At 37.1% G+C, this 25,766-nt stretch overlaps 6 non-coding genes across 6 annotated transcripts; 1 reads left to right on the forward strand and 5 right to left on the reverse strand.

The window, feature by feature from the left end:
- Positions 1-1,806: 1,806 nt before the first annotated feature.
- On the reverse strand, positions 1,807-1,878 carry trnag-ucc (transfer RNA glycine (anticodon UCC)). The gene has a single exon. It is a non-coding gene; the product is annotated as a tRNA-Gly (tRNA).
- Positions 1,879-4,556: 2,678 nt separating this feature from the next.
- Positions 4,557-4,628, reverse strand: trnag-ucc (transfer RNA glycine (anticodon UCC)). Its single transcript has one exon. It is a non-coding gene; the product is annotated as a tRNA-Gly (tRNA).
- A 2,683-nt stretch (positions 4,629-7,311) lies between these two features.
- Positions 7,312-7,383, reverse strand: trnag-ucc (transfer RNA glycine (anticodon UCC)). Its single transcript has one exon. It is a non-coding gene; the product is annotated as a tRNA-Gly (tRNA).
- A 1,433-nt stretch (positions 7,384-8,816) lies between these two features.
- Positions 8,817-8,888, reverse strand: trnag-ucc (transfer RNA glycine (anticodon UCC)). The gene has a single exon. It is a non-coding gene; the product is annotated as a tRNA-Gly (tRNA).
- Positions 8,889-9,136: 248 nt separating this feature from the next.
- Positions 9,137-9,208, forward strand: trnag-ucc (transfer RNA glycine (anticodon UCC)). Its single transcript has one exon. It is a non-coding gene; the product is annotated as a tRNA-Gly (tRNA).
- Positions 9,209-11,454: 2,246 nt separating this feature from the next.
- Positions 11,455-11,526, reverse strand: trnag-ucc (transfer RNA glycine (anticodon UCC)). The gene has a single exon. It is a non-coding gene; the product is annotated as a tRNA-Gly (tRNA).
- Between the last annotated feature and the right edge of the window lie 14,240 nt (positions 11,527-25,766).

Consider the following 25,766-nt stretch of genomic DNA (forward strand, 5'->3'; position numbering starts at 1 on the left):
ATAAATATAATTCCATAATGTTCACTTTCTCCGTGCCTTGCCTTTGCCTTTGTGCTGTATATAAATAAACTATAGATAAAAACATTGGTGATCGTTCACTCAAAGATCAAACTAAAATGTTCTACTCTCATGTCGACTAAGGGTTGGGATTATTTTTAAGAGTAATTGTTCTTTTTTAGGGTTATCAACGAAAATATTTGTTCATTTTAATGTAGCGAATGTAGCTCAGTTGTCTTCGTCTTCATCTTCGTCCAAAAAGACACTTCATCCAAACACCTCTTTGGTGCTCGTCCCTAACATCCCTCTTGAATGAAAGCCTCGACATGAGAAGAATCGATCAGAAAAAAAGTATATTTTAGGCTTGTTTTGAGTGGATGATACCAGGCCGTCATGATGCATCTCTCATGTCGAGGCTTCAATACAAGAGGGATGTAACAGACGAGCAGTTTGGAAGCATTTGGACGTTTTTAAGTGTCTTTTGGGACGAAGATAAGGATGAAAAATACTGAGCTCCTGACGCTATTATTAAAATAAACAAACATTTTTGTCTATAACTCTAAAAAAGTAACCGATTACTCTGAAAATAATCCCAATCCTTAGTCAACATGAGGGTGAGTGGATTATAAGTGACATTTTAATATTGGATGAACCATCACTTTAACCATTGATGATCATAACAATGTTTTGTATATTTAGTGCAGTTTTTTGAGTCATGGTTGGTTTTCCCTTTCTTATGTAAAGCACTGTGTGACTCTGAAGGGTCATTTATATATACATTTGTATAAATCATAATCATCATTATTATCACCGTAATTTCAACAATGCAGAATACAATATAAATTGAAATTAAAAACGAAATGATTTGATATCATACCTAGTTTGTAACTGATTTACTGAAAAATATAATATGTAGGCTGAAAGAAATGATAGTTTACCAGATCTTTGTTTTTCTTTTAGGTCTGCATTAATTTCAAAACTGAGGTAAAATACTATAACGCTCATTGTTTTGCGTTGTTACTGTTCCTTTAAGAGTGAGACAGGTGAGACAGGTGTGGGAGGAGCCAGAGTTCTGATGACCTTGAAGAACTAATGTTGTTCTTATATCAGCAAAGTTACATCTTACAGTAACAGTTTTTGCTTAAATAAAAGGTAAAATGAAGGAGAGAGCTGCTCGTTTTTTATGCGTCACTGGAAAATAAAACATTAATGCATATAGAATTTCAGGCTTAAATCATGTGTTTAATTTGTCATTTTTTTAAGTAAGAGCAATATTTTTGTTTTACATGTGATACTATCATCAGTATTTAATTAAAAAAAAAAAACCTTTTAAACTATCTTTATGCGCAACAGTGCAGCATAACTGGTGCAGTCCTGCTCACCTGTAAGGTAAACTATATGAATATTTGGTAAAATTGTACCGTGTTTGCGAAAAAAAACTGCAAATGCATTAAGAAAGTATAAAGCTGAGAGCGCCATCTAATGGCCTTTCAATATAAAGACACTGTATCATGATCAGCCGTTTCATGAGGCCTCATCAACCCATCATGTATATATACATTATACAGTCATGTGCCACGGTTAAACATTTACATTTTTCGAGATTTTGATTTATACATTTTAACCATCTTGAACTTTCTTAATACGTATAGAAGTTCAGGCTCAAATCATGATCACATGTTAAATAACTTGTCACTTTGTAAGTAAAAGCAATATTTTTTTTGGGTTAGAATGTGATACTTTCATAAGTAGATAATAAGCAAAAGCATTTTAAATACACATCAGTATTGGTAAAAAAGAAGTGTCATTTGCGATGGCCGGGAATCGAACCCGGGTCAACTGCTTGGAAGGCAGCTATGCTCACCACTATACCACCATCGCTTGATAAACTGAATCAGCAGAGAGAATAATCGTGAAAACAGGCAGATGTTGCACATGTGTCAGGCAGTGATGGAATCCAGCGTAACATGTTCATTTTTTATTATTATTTGAATCCAAAACGGATAATCAGAACAAATACCGATATTAAATTTGTAAGATAAACAGCAACAACAAAAATTTACCGACGCACTTAAAACAGAAAAAAGGGTCGTTTTTTGTATTACCCTGAACAGGATGTTAGGATCTTCAGAATAAGAGACTCCCAATTGAGACAGTACAGGTCAGGATTTGTCCTGCACTAGTTACCTGGATGAGCAGCACCTGTTTGACCTGGTTTATCAATATGACAGACACCTGTCCACAACCTTTTAAACAGTCACTCTGCAAACTCCACTGTGGACATGACCAAAGACCCAGAATCTTTAGACCCGCGCCAGGCCCAGGAGGACTGAATCTGCACTAGGTAAGACGCGATCGACAAAGAATCAGTAAAAAATGGAAGATGTATGAACCTCACCTTTTTACATCATGAGAATGATGAGGAAAAAATCCAAAATCCCTGTGTGTGGCTCCCAAAGTTTTTAATGTACCTAGAGAAATGATTCAATTAAATTTAAAGATTTAAGAATGTTTTATATAAATATAAAGTGCAAAAAACATAATAAACAAAGACATTTTACCATCCTGTGCCACGGTTAAACATTTAACTTTTTATAGATTTTGATTTATACCTCCTACACAAAAGAGCAACTTTCTCTCCATGTAAATATTCAATAATCTGCCTTTACATTTTAAAGGGACTTTAATTTCCTACATGAAAGTAAACCATGGGAGCCGCAAAACACTTTTGACCTTAAAAAATAAAAATCATTCCATAATGTTCACTTTCTCCGTGCCTTGCCTTTGCCTTTGTGCTATATATAAATAAACTATAGATAAAAACGTTAGTGATCGTTCACTCAAAGATCGAACTAAAATGTACTACTCTCATGTCGACTAAGGGTTGGGATTATTTTTAAGAGTAATTGTTCTTTTTTAGGGTTATCAACGAAAATATTTGTTCATTTTAATGTAGCGAATGTAGCTCAGTTGTCTTCGTCTTCATCTTTGTCCAAAAAGACACTTCATCCAAACACCTCTTTGGTGCTCGTCCCTAACGTCCCTCTTGAATGAAAGCCTCGACATGAGAAGAATCGATCAGAAAAATAAGTATATTTTAGGCTTGTTTTGAGTGGATGATACCAGGCCGTCATGATGCGTCTCTCATGTCAAGGCTTCAATACAAGAGGGATGTAACAGACGAGCAGTTTGGAAGCATTTGGACGTTTTTAAGTGTCTTTTGGGACGAAGATAAGGACGAAAAATACTGAGCTCCAGTCGCTATTATTAAAATAAACAAACATTTTTGTCTATAACTCTAAAAAAGAACAAATTACTCTGAAAACAATCCCAACCCTTAGTCAACATGAGGGTGAGTGGATTATAAGTGACATTTTAATATTGGATGAACTATCACTTTAACCATTGATGATCATAACAATGTTTTGTATATTTACTGCAGTTGTTTGAGTCATGGTTGGTTTTCCCTTTCTTATGTAAAGCACTGTGTGACTCTGAAGGGTCATTTATATATACATTTGTATAAATCATAATCATCATTATTATCACCGTAATTTCAACAATGCAGAATACAATATAAATTGGAATTAAAAACAAAATGATTTGATATCATACCTAGTTTCTAATAATGTACACGTTTGTAACTGATTTACTGAAAAATATAATATGTAGGCTGAAAGAAATGATAGTTTACCAGATCTTTGTTTTTCTTTTAGGTCTGCATTCATTTCAAAACTGAGGTAAAATACTATAACGCTCATTGTTTTGCATTGTTACTGTTCCTTTAAGAGTGAGACAGGTGAGACAGGTGTGGGAGGAGCCAGAGTTCTGATGACCTTGAAGAACTAATGTTGTTCTTATATCAGCAAAGTTACATCTTACAGTAACAGTTTTTGCTTAAATAAAAGGTAAAATGAAGGAGAGAGCTGCTCGTTTTTTATGCGTCACTCGAAAATAAAACCTTCTTAATACATATAGAATTTCAGGCTTAAATCATGTGTTTAATTTGTCATTTTTTTAAGTAAGAGCAATATTTTTGTTTTACATGTGATACTATCATCAGTATTTAATTTTAAAAAAAAACATTTTAAACTATCTTTATTGCAACAGTGCAGCATAACTGGTGCAGTCCTGCTCACCTGTAAGGTAAACTGCATGAATATTTGGTAAAATTGTACCGTGTTTGCGGAAAAAAAACTGCAAATGCATTAAGAAAGTATAAAGCAGAGAGCGCCATCTAATGGCCTTTCAATATGAAGACACTGTATCATGATCAGCCGTTTCATGAGGCCTCATCAACCCATCATGTATATATACATTATACAGTCATGTGCCACGGTTAAACATTTACATTTTTCAAGATTTTGATTTATACATTTTAACCATCTTGAACTTTCTTAATACGTATTCAGGCTCAAATCATGATCACATGTTAAATAACTTGTCACTTTGTAAGTAAAAGCAATATTTTTTTGGTTAGAATGTGATATTTTCATAAGTAGATAATAAGCAAAAGCATTTTAAATACACATCAGTATTGGTAAAAAAGAAATGTCATTTGCGATGGCCAGGAATCGAACCCGGGTCAACTGCTTGGAAGGCAGCTATGCTCACCACTATACCACCATCGCTTGATAAACTGAATCAGCAGAGAGAATAATCTTGAAAACAGGCAGATGTTGCACATGTGTCAGGCAGTGATGGAATCCAGCGTAACATGTTCATTTTTTATTATTATTTGAATCCAAAACGGATAATCAGAACAAATACCGATATTAAATTTGTAAGATAAACAGCAACAACAAAAATTTACCGACGCACTTAAAACAGAAAAAAGGGTCGTTTTTTGTATTACCCTGAACAGGATGTTAGGATCTTCAGAATAAGAGACTCCCAATTGAGACAGTACAGGTCAGGATTTGTCCTGCACTAGTTACCTGGATGAGCAGCACCTGTTTGACCTGGTTTATCAATATGACAGACACCTGTCCACAACCTTTTAAACAGTCACTCTGCAAACTCCACTGTGGACATGACCAAAGACCCAGAATCTTTAGACCCGCGCCAGGCCCAGGAGGACTGAATCTGCACTAGGTAAGACGCGATCGACAAACAATCAGTAAAAAATGGAAGATGTATGAACCTCACCTTTTTACATCATGAGAATGATGAGGAAAAAATCCAGAATCCCTGTGTGAGGCTCCCAGAGTTTTTAATGTACCTAGAGAAATGATTCAATTAAATTTAAAGATTTAAGAATGTTTTATATAAATATAAAGTGCAAAAAACATAATAAACAAAGACATTTTACCATCCTGTGCCACGGTTAAACATTTAACTTTTTATAGATTTTGATTTATACCTCCTACACAAAAGAGCAACTTTCTCTCCATGTAAATATTCAATAATCTGCCTTTACATTTTAAAGGGACTTTAATTTCCTACATGAAAGTAAGCCATGGGAGCCGCAAAACACTTTTGACCTTAAAAAATAAATATAATTCCATAATGTTCACTTTTTTCCGTGCCTTGCCTTTGCCTTTGTGCTGTATATAAATAAACTATAAATAAAAACGTTAGTGATCGTTCACTCAAAGATCAAACTAAAATTTTCTACTCTCATGTCGACTAAGGGTTTGGATTATTTTTAAGAGTAATTGTTCTTTTTTAGGGATATCGACGAAAATGTTTGTTCATTTTAATGTAGCGAATGTAGCTCAGTTGCCTTCATCTTTGTCCAAAAAGACACTTCATCCAAACACCTCTTTGGTGCTCGTCTCTAACGTCCCTCTTGAATGAAAGCCTCGACATGAGAAGAATCGATCAGAAAAATAAGTATATTTTAGGCTTGTTTTGAGTGGATGATACCAGGCCTTCATGATGCGTCTCTCATGTCGAGGCTTCAATACAAGAGGGATGTAACAGACGAGCAGTTTGGAAGCATTTGGACGTTTTTAAGTGTCTTTTGGGACGAAGATAAGGACGAAAAATACTGAGCTCCAGTCGCTATTATTAAAATAAATAAACATTTTTGTCTATAACTCTAAAAAAGAACAAATTACTCTGAAAATAATCCCAACCCTTAGTCAACATGAGGGTGAGTGGAACATAAGTGACATTTTAATATTGGATGAACTATCACTTTAACCATTGATGATCATAACAATGTTTTGTATATTTACTGCAGTTGTTTGAGTCATGGTTGGTTTTCCCTTTCTTATGTAAAGCACTGTGTGACTCTGAAGGGTCATTTATATATACATTTGTATAAATCATAATCATCATTATTATCACCGTAATTTCAACAATGCAGAATACAATATAAATTGAAATTAAAAACGAAATGATTTGATATCATACCTAGTTTCTAATAATGTACACGTTTGTAACTGATTTACTGAAAAATATAATATGTAGGCTGAAAGAAATGATAGTTTACCAGATCTTTGTTTTTCTTTTAGGTCTGCATAAATTTCAAAACTGAGGTAAAATACTATAACGCTCATTGTTTTGCGTTGTTACTGTTCCTTTAAGAGTGAGACAGGTGAGACAGGTGTGGGAGGAGCCAGAGTTCTGATGACCTTGAAGAACTAATGTTGTTCTTATATCAGCAAAGTTACATCTTACAGTAACAGTTTTTGCTTAAATAAAAGGTAAAATGAAGGAGAGAGCTGCTCGTTTTTTATGCGTCACTCGAAAATAAAACCTTCTTAATGCATATAGAATTTCAGGCTTAAATCATGTGTTTAATTTTTCATTTTTTTTAAGTAAGAGCAATATTTTTGTTTTACATGTGATACTATCATCAGTATTTAATTAAAAAAAATAACATTTTAAACTATCTTTATTGCAACAGTGCAGCATAACTGGTGCAGTCCTGTTCACCTGTAAGGTAAACTGTATGAATATTTGGTAAAATTGTACCGTGTTTGCGAAAAAAAAACTGCAAATGCATTAAGAAAGTATAAAGCAGAGAGCGCCATCTAATGGACTTTCAATATGAAGACACTGTATCATGATCAGCCGTTTCATGAGGCCTCATCAACCCATCATGTATATATACATTATACAGTCATGTGCCACGGTTAAACATTTACATTTTTCGAGATTTTGATTTGTACATTTTAACCATCTTGAACTTTCTTAATACGTATAGAAGTTCAGGCTTAAATCATGATCAGATGTTAAATAACTTGTCACTTTGTAAGTAAAAGCAATTTTTTTTTTTTGGTTAGAATGTGATATTTTCATAAGTAGATAATAAGCAAAAGCATTTTAAATACACATCAGTATTGGTAAAAAAGAAATGTCATTTGCGATGGCCGGGAATCGAACCCGGGTCAACTGCTTGGAAGGCAGCTATGCTCACCACTATACCACCATCGCATGAATCCATGAGTCAGTAGAGAGAAATTTGGGGAAAACAGGCAGATGTTGCACACGTGTCAGGCAGTGATGGAATCCAGCGTAAAATGTTCATTTTTTTTTAAGTAGCGAATCCTAAACCAAGAAAAATGGAGAAAAACTTAACTGAATTTTAGATGTTTCTGGAAAAAAGAAAAACTTTAATGCAGCTTTTAACAGTAAGATAGTGACGTCACCGCGTCCCGAGCAGTTCCAACAGGTTCGACTCCCGGTCGTTGCAATTTTCCTAAAACTATTTAAACTTCTATAACTAACATTGAGGGTCTGTGTAACTTTTGGGCATTGGATAGTCGATGTTTAAAAAAAACGAAAAAATAGTCGTTGTTTATTTTCATTTTAAAAACAATGAAGGATAAACCTTTTTTTTTTTTATTTGAATCCAAAACGGATAATCAGAATAAATATCGATATTAAATGTGTAAGATAAACAACAACAACAAAAATGTACCGACGCAATGAAATAGAAAAACGGGTTGGTTTTTTTGTATTACCCTGAACAGGATGTTAGGATCTTCAAAATAAGAGACTCCCAATTGAGCCAGTACAGGTCAGGATTTGTGCAGTTAACGGGAGAGAGAATGACTTTGGAACCTTTGCGCCAATGCAATTTTTGGAGATAAGATTTGGAGTAAGAAAATATGTGGCGATGCGGTGAAATGTGGACTCGTTTAGCGCGCATGACTCTCTGGTGCTCTCTTGTTTTGAAAATCCAGATATCCTGTAGAAAAAGGGGCAGTTTTTCTGTTTTAGTGCTTTAGTCATTTACATTTTATCGTTCATTTTACAAATTAAAAATCCACCGTATTTTCTATTGTGATTATTTACTTTGGATTCGAAGAGTAAACAAACGCCTTGTGTTTTTTTGTTAATGAAAATTGAATAACCAGTCGTTTTTCCTTTTTTAACATCTGCTCTTAAATTAAAAATCCATTGACCAAAATCTACACGAACCATAGAGATCCACGTTCAGGTCAGTTTTTGTAGGACAAATATATGTTTTTTTTTTTTTTTTAATCTTTACCATAAACTACTTGCACAACCCAGAAGAAAAAAACAGAAAAAAAAGATGTTGAATATTGATGAATAAAACTTGAACACTGGTATTAAAAAAAATAATTATAATATATATTTAATGATCAAGTCATGTTGGTATTAAGGGTTGATGGATTAAAAGTCGAGCAAGAATAATGAGAAGAGAAGTAGTCAGGTGATCTGTTTTTGCAAATATTAAAATACCATTAAATTAATGCAATACAAACTCAAAACACGATAAGAAATCAGAAAATAAGGAAACAACATTGCTATATATATATATATATATATATTATTATAATAAAAAAAAAGCAAATCTCTGTCTTAGAACTAACTAAAAGTTAAATGTAAAAGATCTGGTCTGCGATGGCCGGGAATCGAACCCGGGTCAACTGCTTGGAAGGCAGCTATGCTCACCACTATACCACCATCGCTTGCTGAAATCATCCATGGACACATCTGGATAAAAATGAGTTTGTCCTGGTGTTTAACGTTGAGTTCAAACGAGATAAAAGTGTTTTTTTTAATGTATGTATCAGATTAATCTGTAAGAAACTTTCATCTTTGAAATATCGTAGAATTTTGAGTTTGACTCCATCGCTGTCTGACGTCATCAGCTGACACGTCTACATCTGGTTCTGTCTCTAAATTTTTCTTCCTGCTGACTCTGCAGCTGCAGCACGCGATGGTGGTATAGTGGTGAGCATAGCTGCCTTCCAAGCAGTTGACCCGGGTTCGATTCCCGGCCATCGCAATCTGTGAATCCTTTTTTTACCAGTTCATATTATATACTAATAAAAAATATTGCTTTTACTCACAAAGTGACAAGTTAAACACATGATTTAAGAGTTAACTTCTATACGTATTAAGAAAGTCCAAGATGGAAGGCGGGCAGCAGGAGCCAGTTCTCATCTTCATTATTCATGGTTGCAAATATACAGAGATCCTGTCCACGAGGCATTAAAGACATTTTTTTTGGAAAATTGAGCAAAAAACGACTAGTTGAAAGAGGTGGTAAAACTCTTCAACTAAAGCACGGTTACTTTGATGAAATTCTACTTAAGATAAGCGCATTTTAATTTCTTAAGTTCCTTTCAAATGTAAAGGAAGATTATAAATCATTGACATGAAGTGATAAATTGTATAAATTAAAATGTCTAATCGTGGCACATGACTGTAAAATCTGTTTGCATTATTAATACTGTACATGATGGGTCGATGAGGCCTCATGAAACGGCTGATCATGATACAGTGTCTTCATTTTAAAAGGCCACTAGATGGCACTCTCTGCCTTATACTTTCTTAATGCATTTGCATTTTTTTTATTTTTTTTTTATGCATAACGTAAAGTACAGAAGTATCTGTTCCTATCTTTTGGACAATATTGTATTGGTGGGTTGCTGAAGCTTCATGAAGCAGTGTCCTAATTTTCCAGTAGCCACTAGATATTTTAATAATAACCATGCATCATTTTTATGCAGAGGGCGCCACCTACTGAACCATAAAAACATCTCGCCAAATGGTCATACAAAAATATGACCCACTGTTACGTCAAAGTAAAACACAATTGCCCCCTGCTGGATATCTTAATGTGCTGCTTTAAGTGTCTCTTGAATTGTTCTAGGACCTCTATTATACTCATCAGTATGTTTCTTTTTGCACAAAACTCTCATTTAATAAAGATATTTACATTAGAAAATATGCTTAATCCCCGCCCACTTAAAATGCTCCGTTTCAGCTGAGACACATATGCTGTGTCTCAAATCGCATACTAGCATACTCAAAGTTAGTATTTTGAGTGCGTTAGTGCGTCTCAATTCTTTAGTATGCGAAATTTAGTGCGCCATGCACACTAAATTGGCGTACTAACACGCCCAAAAACTGAGTATGGTTCGATGGACACTAACCACCCTAAACGGCTCCATCTTAATGACGTTTTAAACGGAAGTTATGTCATATATTTATGCATATATATATTCATATACTTACAGGTGCATTTTCAGCAGCAGTAGAAGGATGACACGGTGCTGATAATGGCGTAAATATCTCGTGCATATATTTCGATACTCATATTTTTCTTTATTTCTTTTTCCAAACTTGCAAAACGTGCTGCCAGCAGGTGTCGGCGATTATACATTAAAAACTAATAATTAAAATAAAGTTTGCTACTTAATGTACACATTACAAAAACACCTAAGGGCAGAAGTAACTCTCACCATGTTTACATAAATATTTATTTTGTTTCGCAATTTACATGTAGGTTCTTAAACGATTTAGTGCTTCTAGGGGAGGACTTTTCACCAGAGTGACGTCAGAATGTATAATTTAAACCGTAGAACTTTATTAAGTAATAACTTCAAAACGGAGCAACGTCATGATGAACGATCTACTGCATTTTGAAGAGGACAACTTCAACATTTACAACATGTGAATAAGTCTTTCACATAAGGTGCCCTTTAAGTAATTGTGATAAACTTCATTAAACAGTGCCCTTGTTCTTTCAGTAGGGGGCCCCCTTTTTTAACATCTGCTCTTAAATTAAAAATCCATTGACCAAAAGCTACACGAACCATAGAGATCCACGTTCAGTTTTTGTAGGACAAAGATATGTTTTGTTTTTTTTGTTTAATCTTTACCATAAACTACTTGCACAACCCAGAAGAAAAAACTGAAAAAAAGATGTTGAATATTGATGAATCAAACTTGAACACTGGCATTAAAAACATAACTATAATATATATTTAATGATCGAGTCATGTTGATATTAAGGGTTGATGGATAAAAGTCAAGCAAGAATAATGAGAAGAGAAGTAGTCAGGTGATCTGTTTTTGCAAATATTAAAATACCATTAAATGAATGCAATACAAACTCAAAACACGATAAGAAATCAGAAAATAAGGAAACAACATTGCTATATATATATATATATATATATATATAAAAGCAAAATCTCTGTCATTCAGTTCTGTAACTAAAAGTGAAATATAAAAGAATTGGTCTGCGATGGCCGGGAATCGAACCCGGGTCAACTGCTTGGAAGGCAGCTATGCTCACCACTATACCACCATCGCTTGATGAAATCATCCATGGAAACATCTGGATAACAAATATTTTGTCCTGGTGTGTGATGTTGAGTTCAAACGAGATGAAAGTTTATTTTTTAATGTATGTATCAGATTAATCTGTAAGAAACTTTCATCTTTGAAATATCGTAGAATTTTGCCCCCCTTATTTTAAAAAAAATTAAAATAGTCAAAAAACTGTAGACCCCTGAGTCTCATCTCGTGGGCTCTGGCGGTGCTTCATGAAGCCTCACCTTCCCTTGGTCCTTGCTGACCCATTAAAAACGAATAAAGCTGGTTATTATTACTGTTTTCTTTTGGTAATAATGATTTTACATTGAGTTAATGGGCCTCTAAGTCTAAAGAATAAAATGCTCCAGAGACACATAACAGTGCATTGGAAACAGCTGGGCAACAAGAACCTGTGCCGATGACTTGCGGGGCTCCGTGGGACAAAACAAAAGTGGAGGCGGCTGTTAAAAAGATGGAGGACTGGAGGCAGCAGGTAATAATAGCACACCTGTTGGGTTTGGAGCTGGTCGTGAGAGTGTGTTCGGGGAGTGCACAGCCCACAGCTGTTTTTCTGCTTGTTGTCGTGGGAGGTCAGGGAGGTTAGAGAATGGACTTTTAACATCCTCCCACCATCGGTAAGTGCTTCGCCACGGTGTCACGCCACTGAAGGGAGGAATCCTGTGTGTGAAGAATCCTCCCCCCCTCCGGCCTCACCCCTGCTCGACTTTGAACTTGACTGCCCCCCCCCAACACACCCCACACTCCCATCTCCCCTTTTAATTCAATCTCCCTGGCTATCTCATCATCTCGGGCCCCTCCTCCCGGCGTGCCAGTGTTCTTTGAGGTTTGTTTATTTCCGTGAGTGCGTTTCTGTCTGATGGATCTGCTCTGGTGGAGCAACAGAGCGGTGATGAAACGCCCTGGTTATAGCACCTCTGGGGAATTTCCCGATATGACACGGCGAGCCGTTGTGTAGTTCATTGGAAAGTGTGAGTAATCTGAAATATGGATCTCCTGATTCGCGGGCGGAGATTATCGCGGAGGTGTTTTAGAATTCATCTCTCCAGAATTATGTGGAAGGGACTCGCAGTTCGTCGAGATGAAACATCCATCACGGTTCGACTTCCTGTTTTTCTTCTCCTGCTTCTGCATCAATCACTACCAAAAATCTATTTTGCACTATATTAACATTATAAAGATTGACTTGTTAAACTAATAGGTTTTTCAGTTTGAGGTGGGTCAAAACAAGTTTACCGGATACATTTTAAGAAGATGTGTTATTATTATTATTATATATAAAACAAGCTTTTTGAATCAATTCAATCAACAAGTTTTTGTCAAAACCTGGGTCGGGTAAAGGGTGGTGGCCATATTTGAAACTAGGAGGTGATTATTGGAAAGTACCTCACAATACACATCAGGATACTAGGAATGTGACCCTATAGAATTGCAAAATTACCTTAAGATGACATTTATATAGAAAGTTGGTTCTAAAATTATGCTCTCATTAGTGATGGGTTAGTGAGGCCTCAGGAAACTGAGGTGTCACTATACAGTGTCATTATTTTGAAAGGCTACTAGATGGAACTCAGTTTGAAAATCAAATGTCAGGTTTAATTGGCTTACTGGATCAAATATATCATTATAATTATAAAGCAGAGGGTTTTGCCTTGACGGTCTGAGACAGCGTTATCATATAAAGTACTGAGAGACCTTTTGAAATCACCATGGAAGATAAACCAGGATGTGGAGCAACAAGAGCTTTTCTCTTGACCTGTAAACACATTTACACTCTGTAATTGAAGAATTCATGACTGTGCACATGCACTATTACGACACTAGGGGGAGCCAGAAACACTATTTAAAAACAACACAAAGGGCCTTTAAGGGCTGAGTATCTTTCCCCTTCCACCAATTACCTAATTTTAGACCTTTATGTTTTATCATCTGCTGATGTGTGTGTGATTTAAAGGAGATACAATCGTGAAGAAATACTTATAGCATTTTGTTTTCTTAAAGTTCATAAATAAGAGTTTAATATAAAATGCAACTAATGTCAAAACCCAACTTTCCTGACTGACTGAAGTCTTCCTCTCTAAGATGCACTAATTCCTCATCATGACGATGTTTGAAAAATAATAATTTTTCTAAAAGTTCTCTCTGAAATCTTGGCGAACAAGAGGTTACGAGAGCGAAGCCCATTATGACATTATAATGTTCTTCACTCTACCTCCGGCCAGATGTAATCATGCCCGGCTTTTTTATACAACAAGTCCCTTGGAGGTGGAGACTTCTGGGTTCGATGCTGCGCAGTGACAAACTTGACCAATTACAGCAGAGTAATTGGTCAAGTTTGTCACTCCTCGTCATTAAACCCAGAATTGGTTTCAGTGGGTGAGGCTCTAATGTATATATTTCAATGAAAAGATAGTTTTGTACTAACAGACACATACTGATTTGATTTGAATTAAAATCACACTAGATCCTGTTAACCATCATCTTCTTGACAGTAGCTACTTACGTTCTTACATCAATAGCGATGACTTTGAACTTGTTATTAAATATTCTTTATTTATGTCTTCAATTTGTCACCTTTTATCAATCAAAAGGTTAGTTTTTTTCCACCAAACAATCATTGCAGAGGAAATAAATGAATTACTGATACAATCGTTGCTCAGATGTCCAAACTGAATTATTGTGAAATATGCAGCAGCTTCCATCAAATCACGTGCAGGACGTCTCTCGCTGGTGAAGTGTGTTGTTGAGGTTCGAAACTGTCACTGTTTAGTGTCGACTGTCAGCCGGGCAAATATATTAGAGTGCTGTGTGTCACGCGCACAAACACCAATTCATCTTCATTCTAGAGCCAAATGGCTAAAGCTGAATTGGTGCCTGCATGATTTTTTTAAACTGATCCTATTCATGAATTCATGTCTTAAAAACCAGTAACAAAAACCAAAGATACAATAATTATTACAGATAACGATTGTTTCTGTAATTCATTTATTTCCCCTGCTATGATTTTTTGATGGAAAAACAGAACCTTTAAATTGACAAAAGTAACAAATTGAAGAAATAAATAAAGTATATTCAATAACAAGTTCAAAGTCATAGCTATTGATGTAAGAACGTAAGTAGCTACTGTCAAAGTATTTAACATCTACTCTACTTTGACTGGTTTAATTATTTTTGTATTGTTAAAGTACAATTTTTTGGGGCAATATTATTTGCTAAATAATGTATTAAATTTGAAACACAAATATATAAACTATGGTAAAAAGGTAGGAATATCTAAAGTACCAATACAAAGATGAGCTGGAGGTTAATTGTCTTCAATATTACTTACAATATTACTTACATGAATACGTGGACATAAGCGGAAAAGGTAATGACACAATGTTCACACTGATTGACTTAATATAAACTAAAGATGTAAGGAAATCTAAAGTTGCATTTTTTAATAGAAGTAGTAGCGAAAAATACATTGAAAGAAAAAAAACTAGTTGAATGTGTGATTTTAAGAAGATACAGTCATAAAGAAATACTTATAGAACCTTGTTTTCTGACATTTAATAAATAAGAGTTTAATTTAAAAGGCAACTCATCAAAACCGAACTTTCCTGAGTAAGCCTCTTATCATGACGATGTTATTCCCCCTCTGAAATCTCAGCGAACGAGAGGTTACAAGAGCAAATAACATTACGACCTCATAATGTTCTTCTTATAATGTCATATTAGTCAAAAGAAAAAACATTAAACAATTTGGTTGTGTTACCATTCTTGAACAATCAACACAACATCGGGCCCTCAAGAAAACCGTAAATATCCAAGCAAAGAGCCAAGTGTGGCCCCCAGTTCTGCGCTTTTTTAGAAGTTCAAGATTATCAAATGTAAAGACACAATGGGTTCAGTCACAGGCATTATTCCCTCACAAGAACTTATTGTTTCACAAATCCAGTTGAACAAGTGTGGGTGGGTTATTGGCCAGGCCACCATTCACATGACCCACGAGGCTGAAAATAGCTCACACCTACTCAGCCGGACAATTCACCTGAATGTGTGATTGGAGAAAAATAAATAAACACATGAGAGCATAAAGAAAAAAAAAGGACCCAGGTGGCACATTTGAACTCGGCAGCACTAATGACTGCACTGCAACAATCACGGCACGGCCGCACCGTGAAGTGTTGCCGCTTTAAACATGGATGCACTTTGACAAATGTGTTGCGCGCTGGCTTGTTGAAGGATGCTTTCAGATCCACTTGTGAACGTGGGCTGCAGAATCCTCTTTGATCTGCTACACAGCACATTTAAAAAAACAAAAAACAAAAAATTCGGAAACATTTACTTCTCTGTTTTCAAATCCTCATTGTGACTGATACGTTGAATAGTCTTACAAAATAGTTTTAAGTCACCTCTGAAACTTATCGTACAGGACAAACACCATGTGATTATTTCTACCCAATGAAATGATTGATTGTCTTTCAACCTCACCTGCCATTTATACGGCCCTGTGTCTCCTTCCCTGCTCTTTCAATTCTTTCAATCACTAGATTGGTTTCACCGCTGACCTGTGGCCTGACACCAGTCTCTCAGACATTTGTTACATCTTCTTTTGTCCCGTCTCTCCTCCCCCCTTCCTTTTCTCTCCTGCTCCCCGTCTCTCCCTCAGAGTCGGTCACAGCGGTAGGCCGCTCACACTGAGTCTGGTTCTGCTCAAGGTTTGTGCTCGTTAAGAAGTTTTTTCAATCGGGATTCACTTGGACCTGTTTTGTCTTCCCTTATGCCCTGTTGTTTAAAGTATACACTTTCTAAAGAACACTATGATTTTGACACTACTAAATTGTTACAAAATACACAGAGAAAATTACTGACCTACTGTTTTATTTTTCTTCCATTTGAATTAGCATTGATGCAGATATTTATTGTTATTATTATCTTGGCTGTATTATTATTTGACGTCAGACTTTAAATGCGTCAAAATCTAGTGCATGGGGATATTTTCTAACGTCATAAAATGAGAAATCACACTTTAAAAAATCGACTAGTTTCCTTCTTTCACACCTTGAAAAAAAACTATGGTGAATTGATTTTGAGCAGCTCAGTAGGTGTGGCTCCCGGGGAGAATCTGACGAAAGGGGCTTGAATTCTAAATGTTTCTTGCTTCACTCAAAGACACTGTGTTGGATCTTCAAGCGCGCTTCATGAGGGACAACCTAATCTTTACTGGACTCTTAAAAGCTTCATGACGGACAGTCCAAAGTTAACCCCGACACCGTGAATAAAATCCCATTCCAGTCTGTATTAAATGAAGGTTATGAAAAATATTCAATGACTTCTCCCACCAATTGTTGATGAGTGAGAGCAGTCCTTCCGCTCAAAGGTCTGGCTACATGGCCCAGTCGTGACCTTCTTTGGAGACGTTTGCTCTTGGGGCACCGCGGGCTCTGAGTTATTAAGAAAACTGGGGTAAAGTCCAAGATGGATTGGCTCTCTCTCAGGAAGTCCAGAGATATCGCAAGGCGAAGGCCAGAGTTTATGTTTCTGCCTTTTTCTTGGCTCCTAATGCGTCTTCGGAGCTTGAAAGAATGTGAAAAGGTGCCCGCGGGGTTTGAAATACACACATACACATACACTCACACACACACACACACACACAAGCACGAGATACGTGGAAACATGGCAAGGTGGAGAAAGTAGGAAAAACAGAAAGGAAAGAAGTGTGTAGCCGCCGATAATAAGTGGCGTTTAAATAGAAACAAATGGATGATCTGTTCAACATACGTGGAAGTGGCTGACAGCAGAGGTCACCAGAACGTTGTCTGACTGCTGCTCGAGCTTCTCTCTGATATTGGTGCAGATTTGAGCAGCTCCTGAACATCAACACCTCAGTATCACATGCTGAATTATTGATACTATGGCATGTGAGCGGACATTTAATTTCCTAGACTTTCAGGTTTAAGGTGAGATGACACTAGTGTTTTATAATGTTGGTCCAAATCAAGGGCTGCCTTGATTTAAGATTAAATTAATAATTATAGTTTTACCTTTTTGGCAGGTTGTTTTCTAGCAATACGTCACTTAATATCGGAACTACCAAAAGGTAAAAAGATGCTTTAGTTGAGTTATTTATTTGATCATAAGGAAGACTTGCATTGCATTACATCGCTTCACAAAAGTCTGCCCTCTCGTGAGCAACATTTTCTAAAATATTTGTGGATTAATTTTTAGTTATTCATTTTGTTATTTTACTTTAGCTTGCAACTTGGACTGAGTTAAAATGTTGCCCATATGCATGAGTTTGACACGACTGATATAGCCTTTCCTTCAAAATAATGCCATTTATAGACTCTTCCAAAAAACATTCTGGGCTGTATTTTAAATGTTGGCCTTTCTTGTTATGTATTCTAGTAACAACATTTTTTGTAAAAATGGGGAGTGTCTGATTTCGTTTCATGTTTACTCCCTATCCTCTGGTATAGTACTTTTGGAAGTTATGTTATCAAGTTTTCTTTTTCCACTTAACTCCACAAGCTTATCTCTAGAAGCACTTCCCCTTGAAGTTCCACCAATTGTCCCGCCAACCATGAGAGCAATCTCTAAAGCGACTTTCCTGATGACGTTGTCGCCTTCCAGTTCAGGTTCGACGTCGCCGTTGTATAATAGAAAGTGGTGAGACGAATAGAAAATGTATTGCTATGAATAAACTAGGTTGCAGATGTATCCCTGGCGAGGTTTCGTCTGCGAATTAGCCAGGGGCATTTTTTTTAACCGAGGTCTGGCGTGAACCACCGACTGACAAATCCACATATCATCAAGAGACTAAGTAGTTGAAACGTGTTTCCAACTGGCCACGCTGCAGAGATGGTCAGATCTGGCACGTGTGTACAGTGGCTGCACACTGTGATGAAAAATAAACTGTCACATGGATGCACCACACGGCTGAGATCGGGGCAGAGGATGGTTTCCATGGAAACACACCCAGCTCATCTCTCCTGGGTGCCTTTATTGAATAATATGAAAAGACTGCTAAGGTGCCAGCCCTCTGACACACATCCTCCCGAGAGTTCAAGGTGCAGTGACTGCACCGGAAAAAGGCACTTTGTTCTTTCTGTGAAAGCTGCTGTTGAGTCTGCAACAGGCTGAATATACTTCTAGTGCTATCGCAGTAAAGGTCTTTTTTTTATTGTAGAATGGGATCAGTTTAGTCCATATAACAGTAGAATGTTATTTATTGTTCAGTCACACACAATCTGCTTGTCAAACGAGACAAAAAGTACAGTATTGGTCCAACAGATCAAGTTTAATACACACACAATTCTTAAGTTGTGCTTAAAATCCATTACCAGTGTTTCATTACTGCTGCATGCATCATGGGAAATAAGAACATACCAATTCATTTTTTCATTGTAACAATAATCATTTCATATAGTTTCTTGCTGGGCTAATAAAGCAGTGTCTTCACTTAAAGAGCTCAGTAGGTGGCGCTCTCATTTTAATCAAATGTTGATGCCCAAAGATTCTTGTTCCATCAGGCGGGCTCTGAAAATGAGGTCACTGCTTCATGATGCTTCATTAGTGCATCACCCATTCACAGATTTTTCAGGTAGTGTCAGTCTCATTTTCAGAGCTCAGTAGGTGGCGCTCTAAGTTTGAAAAAGAGATGTGGTTTCAAAGATTATAGTGGTGAGCTTTGAGAATGTGGTCACTGCTTCATGAAGCTTCACCAGCGATGGTTGGAATTTCCAAGAATTCCTTTCCAGGCCAAACATGATTTAAAAAAAAAAAAAGTAAAAATACAATTTGGAACATACTGTTCCAATTACTTATATAATATAATACTGTCAATTGCAATGTATTTTTTTTCATCACTCTCTGGTTCTGTATATTAAAGCACAGCAAACCTATTTCCTAGAATGGAAACGTGAAGCTCTTTTCAAATGATATGCCAGATGTTGGTAAATTATCTTGAGCTGTTCATTATAAGTTTTATGACAGCTAACATGGGATTGAGACCTGTGGATGATGAATGTAAATCAAAGGTGAGATCCAGATTTCCATGGCTTTGTTCTTGCTGTCATGCTTCGCGGAATGCCCAATGGGACGACCTTGAGCGGGGTGTGAGGGGTCCTTAAGGATGCCAGAAGAAGTCAATGTCATCCAGGTGTTGAAGTAGCGTGCCAAAATCTACCGAGGCATTTAAGAGTCCTCAGGAGGAAAGACACTTCTGGGTCCTGTTTTTTCCAAAAACTTTAGAGATGGAAGTTTCAGATGAGATAAGCGGCGACCCAGAAACCTGGAGTTGTAGAGATTCTCAACTTCTCCTCTTTCACTAATGGATGCCTTGGAAGATGACTGTTTTCATAACTCCAGAAATGTAATCCGCAGCTGAATGACACAATTATCACATATGTGTTGAGTCCAGTCTGTCAAACTGAGCCTGAGAAACCTGGGTGTTGTATTTGACAGACATGTGTCTAGTACAACACTGCAAAACACTTTCCAAATCTTTCCTTCAAACAATAAATCTCTAAATTAGGAAAAATGGTGTCACAACACGATCTGGAGCTTATAATCAATCCTTTTGTGTTTTCTCGTTTGGACTTTTGTTATAGTTTATTTTCGTTTTCTGACCTGCTCTAGTAGAAGAACTCACATTTCCCCGATCCTTAAAACTCTTCACTGGCTGCCATTTTCTTTCATGATCAATTATAGAATTCTTACTTTCAGAGCTATTCATGGTCAGGCTCCTCCTTACATCACTGATCTGATCCAGCCTTACACCCCAGCTCGGGCTCTGAGGTCTGTGAATCAGAATCTACTGATGGTCCCTGAACATGCTTCCGGATCAGAGGAGAGAAATCCTTCCAGACTGTTGCTCCTAAACGTTGGAGCTTATATTTAAGTCATCACTGCAGTTTGTTAAGTGTTAAACCTGTTCACACAGTAAAATAATCTTTAAGGATTTTTATTTTTTAAAACAATATTTTCCCAGAAATTCCTTAATGTCTGTCAAAACTACATCCATCATAATAATAAAAAAAAACAATTTGTAAATTTGATTAAAGATGGTGAGGGAGGCAAACACAGGAGTTTCATAATTAAACAAATTAGAAGAAGAAGATGACTCATAAAAATGTAATTAAAGAAGTATTTGCCATTAGAGTCTAGAAGATGTTTGTTAATAAAAATTTCAGCCAGTGGCTTGATATTTTTACCAATTTAGCATCAAACAAATGATGATGTGTTTTGGTGCACCAAACTTCCACATTAGCATATGCTGCAGTGGGTAACCTAATGGCTTTCCAACCCTGACTTACTTCGCAGCTTGGCATCTTTCCATGCAGACATAATGGCTTTCAATTCCAGGAAATGATAAACATACAATTTTGTGGGTTCTTTCTTATAATCAGAAACTAGGGACTCCCCATTTTCTATTATTTTTCCCAATCAAAGCCATTTGGAAATAGAAAGGGTTGTTTTCATTCAGTTCATGATTGTTTTCCTTCGGTTCCCTTGCCCCCTTCCACGCCCGCAACTCCTTCATGCACAATTAATCTCAGATGTCACTTGTAGGTGGTGAATTCCTGAAATACTGCAGGGTTTTTTTTTTTAACGGCCTCCCCACTGTATTCCAGTAAGTACAGCTTGGAGATCTGTGCTGTAGAGAAGTGCTGCGGAAATGAAGTGAGACAGACTCAAAAGAAGCTTTGTGCTGCTGCCAGTGCCCCTCTCAGACTCGGCTTCCAGCTGTAGCCAGGAGCTGGACCTGTGAGACACGTCGGAGGTAGAGAACCCGGGCTCACCTAAAGAGTGCGTCGTTGACTCATTTGAATAGTGTCCGGCGAGATTGTGGTTCGGGGCACGAGAGCCGAAACTTGAAGAACTGACGTTAAGAAAAACTGACAGGAAGGTTGGTGATATAATATGCCCTTGTATAGATGTAGTGCACGGTTTGAGGCTTTATATAACAACACAAATAACTGTGTTTAAGATAAAAATGTAGAAATGCCAGTAAAAGAACCAATTAAATATATAAGCATAAAGAAAGTATCAAACCTTTTTTTTCCGACTTTACATAAATGTTTGACTTAATAGAGACATTGAGCCCTGCACTAGAATAGTGTTTCTTTTCCTATCGGCTTTTCTTCGTTAAACTTTTATTAAACCTCTAATTTTTGGAAAGAAATTGGAGATATAGAACAGAAATACATTTGTACTGTGGCATAATTTTCTCTAAAAAGATCATTGTAACTCAAGATATTTTTTAAGGAATAAAAAGAAATGTATAGAAATCTTTCATATCCATTTCATTTATCTCATTGAACCTCTCAGAATAAATAAATAAAAATAGCCTTCTCCATAACACTGTGGGTGTTGTAAATCAGAGATGAAATTAAATATGGCCACGCCGCCTAAGAGCGGTTGCGAGGGTGGGAAGAATGCAGCCGACAACCCTGAAAATGCCTCCACAGCCCATTGGTCGGCCCGCTTCAGGTGCACCAATAATCGAAGGTCCTTCAGCGCAAGGCCGAGCCATCAGTCCTGCCCGTGCTTGTCAGGCAACTACTTTACTGTCAAGAAGTACGTCTGCGATTGGTCTTGTTCCCCAGCGCTCACGTCAATCTACTTTCCTGTACCGTCTACTTTCCCCCGAACCAAGATAGAAAAACTTGTCTTTTGTCGGCGCAAATGAAGAGGACAGAAGTAGGTGGAGCTTTCTAAGCTGAAGTGAAACAGTAATATGAATAATGGATAACTATCAAAAAATGTTATTGTCTCTGTGTGTGTCGGTGCTTCCTGTCGACTCCAGCATAGTCTTTACTATCTAAAACCCCTCAAATATTCTTTAATCTACCTGTCATGGAAATAAAACCAGGGGACTCTCTGATCCTTTTTCCAACTCCAAAAACCAAAACGGTTGCTTCTGACTCAAACTACTCCACATGTTAATAATTCCTTCTTAGATTTCTCCTTTTCTTCCATAAGTATTCTATGCTTCAAGATTTTCCCTTAAGGTTTAGCGGCTTCAGGAAAAGACATTGACATTGGTGGGTTGGGTTCCGAACATAATGGATGCGAGGGCGTACACACAGAGATGGTCCTGTGTTTCATATTTGTGTCTCTGCTGCCCACCACACATAGACCAGCATTGTGTCTCTGGTCCGGTCGAGGAGACCAAACGTTCCGTCACACACCCACACTGTGTCACACCACAAAAGGAAGGAATAAAACAGCGAGGAAAGTCACTTTGCACGAGCGCATGTTGTCATCGTGAAGCTCTTTTATTCTATTCGTGCAGCGGAGATCAGAAGACGGTTTTCACGTGACTGACGAGAATCCAGGTCAGATTTATCCAAGTTAAACCTGGATTCATCCCAAAACATGTAGAAAATATCCTGCCGGAGCCCTCCTGATATGTCAACATTGCAGCTCCGCCTCGTGAGCGGCTCCCGATGCTCGCCGTGGGCACATCAGGATTGAGGTTAGCTTTGCTGGAATGAGTAAAAGGGAACAAACATGGGCTCCTCCTCAGGAGTAAAATTCTATTTTTGTGTCACATTTCTATTCATCTCTGCTTTCCTCTTTACCTTTTGATTTGCACTCGATCAGGCAGAAAGGGAGAAAAAGGACATATTACCTCTTCCTTTTTTCCTCTTCCTTCTCTTTTCATCTCCTACTTTCGTTGTTGCCTCCAATTAACAAGACTCTGGTTTTTTCGTGCGTACTAAAACGCTAATAAAACCCCCTATCGACTTCCTGTGCAGGTTCATAGTGTGGTTAATGAAGCTGCTATCGGCTCACGGTGCTAGACGAGGCCTTATTAGAAGCGGTGGAATGTAGTGAGACCCTCTAGATCAGAGTGGTACCGCTCATTAGAAAGCATGTGTTGTGGCCTACTGACACGGAACACTTGGTCGCCAATTGGCTTATGGACTGGGTGACCAGACTGATCGACCTGCACGTCTTAGATGTATATTTAAGAGCTTTAGCTTCATTTGATTGCATGTAATAAACCCCTCTCTGGGAAAGAGTAAGTGACTGTACATGCTTCTGCTTACCGATGATAAGAACCCTCTCGGAGTCAGATTTGCAGAGAAAAATCTGGTTAAATGAAATCACAGCAACACAAGAAACATGTACAAGCTACAAGTGAGTCACGCACATTTTTCATCATATCACCAGTGTTTTCCAAAGAAAGTGGGAGCGCCTTGATGTCCCTGCCTGGTTTTTCTGCAGCAGGACTCAAGCGGATACTTTATTTTCTATTTTCACTATTTAATACCAGATGTTGCACCTTGTTCATCCCACACCTTCCAATTCCCCGTATCCATCCCACACAACCAGAGGCACAATTCTTGTTGTTTGTAATAGACAAAGAGGAAAATCATTCTTTACCGACAGTTTGAGAATACAGCTGAAAAAAACCTACAGTGTCTAGTCTGTGAGTCGATGTTCTCACTGATACCGAATTGACGAATCCAATCCATAAAGATTCTGGAGTAACACTGGTTACATGATTGCAAATCCAGCCTGCAGACTCATTTAATGGGACCCTGCATAGAATGAAAGTAGAGTTTATGTTGATATCCTGACCTATAAAGATGACAGTGTTAAATATAAGCTAAGGAACTGTTAAAGAATTGATGTTGCTATTATAGTCTTATCACAATAAACATATAATCATGACTACTGTAGCTCACAAAAAGGTTATCTCCCGTGCAAGCTGTTATAGCTGCATTCGCTGACTCATACAGAAGACCGGTTCTTCAAAAGGAACAAACTGTTTGTGTCATACGTTTGTAATCATGTGAGCTATGGAATAAAAAGCCAGCAAGGAGCAAGATACACTAGTGGTTTGGGACAAGCCGTAAAAAACTTCACTCCTTGCTGGTACTGAAAAGTTTCTGACTTTGTTGTTATTCTTGCGTCTCATGTTTTCATTCCGATTGTCCGGGAGAAAATCCCTGACAGGGACCTAGTTTAGTAATGACAACAATTATACAGAGACTTCCAATAACGCTAAACATAATGGGATTTGCTTGGTGTATGATGGACAGATTAAGACAAAGACAGAGACAATTACGATATACTGAGGCGCCAAAAAGAAAAAAAAAAAAAACTTTTACAAATAGCTTTTTTAAATTTACATTTTGTTCAGCCCTTGACGTCTAGGATTCTGGCACCTTGTGTTACGGGTAATGTTGATTCATGTTTTGACTTAAATAACTTGGGCATAACAGTGAACCCCTACTTCGCTTCAGTCCACAACCAAAGATCTGGACCAGAGTCTGTTAATTTTATGTTTTTTGAGCAAACAGGTTTTTTTCCCCAGATCTCAGTGCATAGTAAGGTGAAAGCCCCAATAGTACCAAGAAAGAATTACAGAATTCCCTTGCCATGTCACTTTTACTCGGTATAGCACTACTATACACTATTACTGGAATTGAGCCAAGGAACCAGAAGAAGATGTAAGTAAATAAGTAATTTATATTTACATAGCGCTTTTCTAGACCAGGGTCACAAGCAGTTTATCAATAAATAAAAAATACTCACAAGATGACACCAAGAAAAACACAGGTGTCCCAGAAAATCGGGGAAAAGCCTGCACGAATAAAGTCTTAAGATGTTTCTTGAAGGAGTCAGTAGACATTAATATGGTAATTATTGTAGAGACAGTTCGACATAATGAAATACATATACAGATTTGTTGGCCTTGCTTTAATTTCGGGCTCATTGCAAATGTAATAGCTTCTATGTGGTGTGACTGAGCGTGAAAATAACCTCTTGATTGACTCGATCTGGTTTAGATTATATGGCGGTGATAAATATTTTTAAAGATACTAGCTGTCAATCAAAACCTATTTTTCGAGTTTCAAAACCATCATTGTTGTTATTGTGAATCATATTCCTCTGATTGATCACATATAAATCATTTGACTGAGTGAAAGACGGTATACTGTCACAAAAACAACAGCTCATTCCGGCGGTGATGCTTCAATAGATCTGATCTGAAGTGGCGCTGTCACATCAAAGAAACAAGCGACCTTAAAGGTCCTCGTCGGTGAATATCAAAACAATTTAGAGCCGCAAATGTGATTTTTACATGTCAACCTTCAGCACTTGAGTATCACTGTGTCTCCGTCAGTCGTATCGAATGAATGAGAAACATTTCGATTTGGTTTTAAGTTAATATCTCTTCGTCATTTCACCTTGCTGAAGCCTCAAACTACCGT

The sequence above is a fragment of the Callionymus lyra genome, chromosome 4 (assembly GCF_982586985.1).
Source record: "Callionymus lyra chromosome 4, fCalLyr1.hap1.1, whole genome shotgun sequence".
In the NCBI taxonomy this organism is placed as follows: Eukaryota; Metazoa; Chordata; class Actinopteri; order Syngnathiformes; family Callionymidae; genus Callionymus; species Callionymus lyra.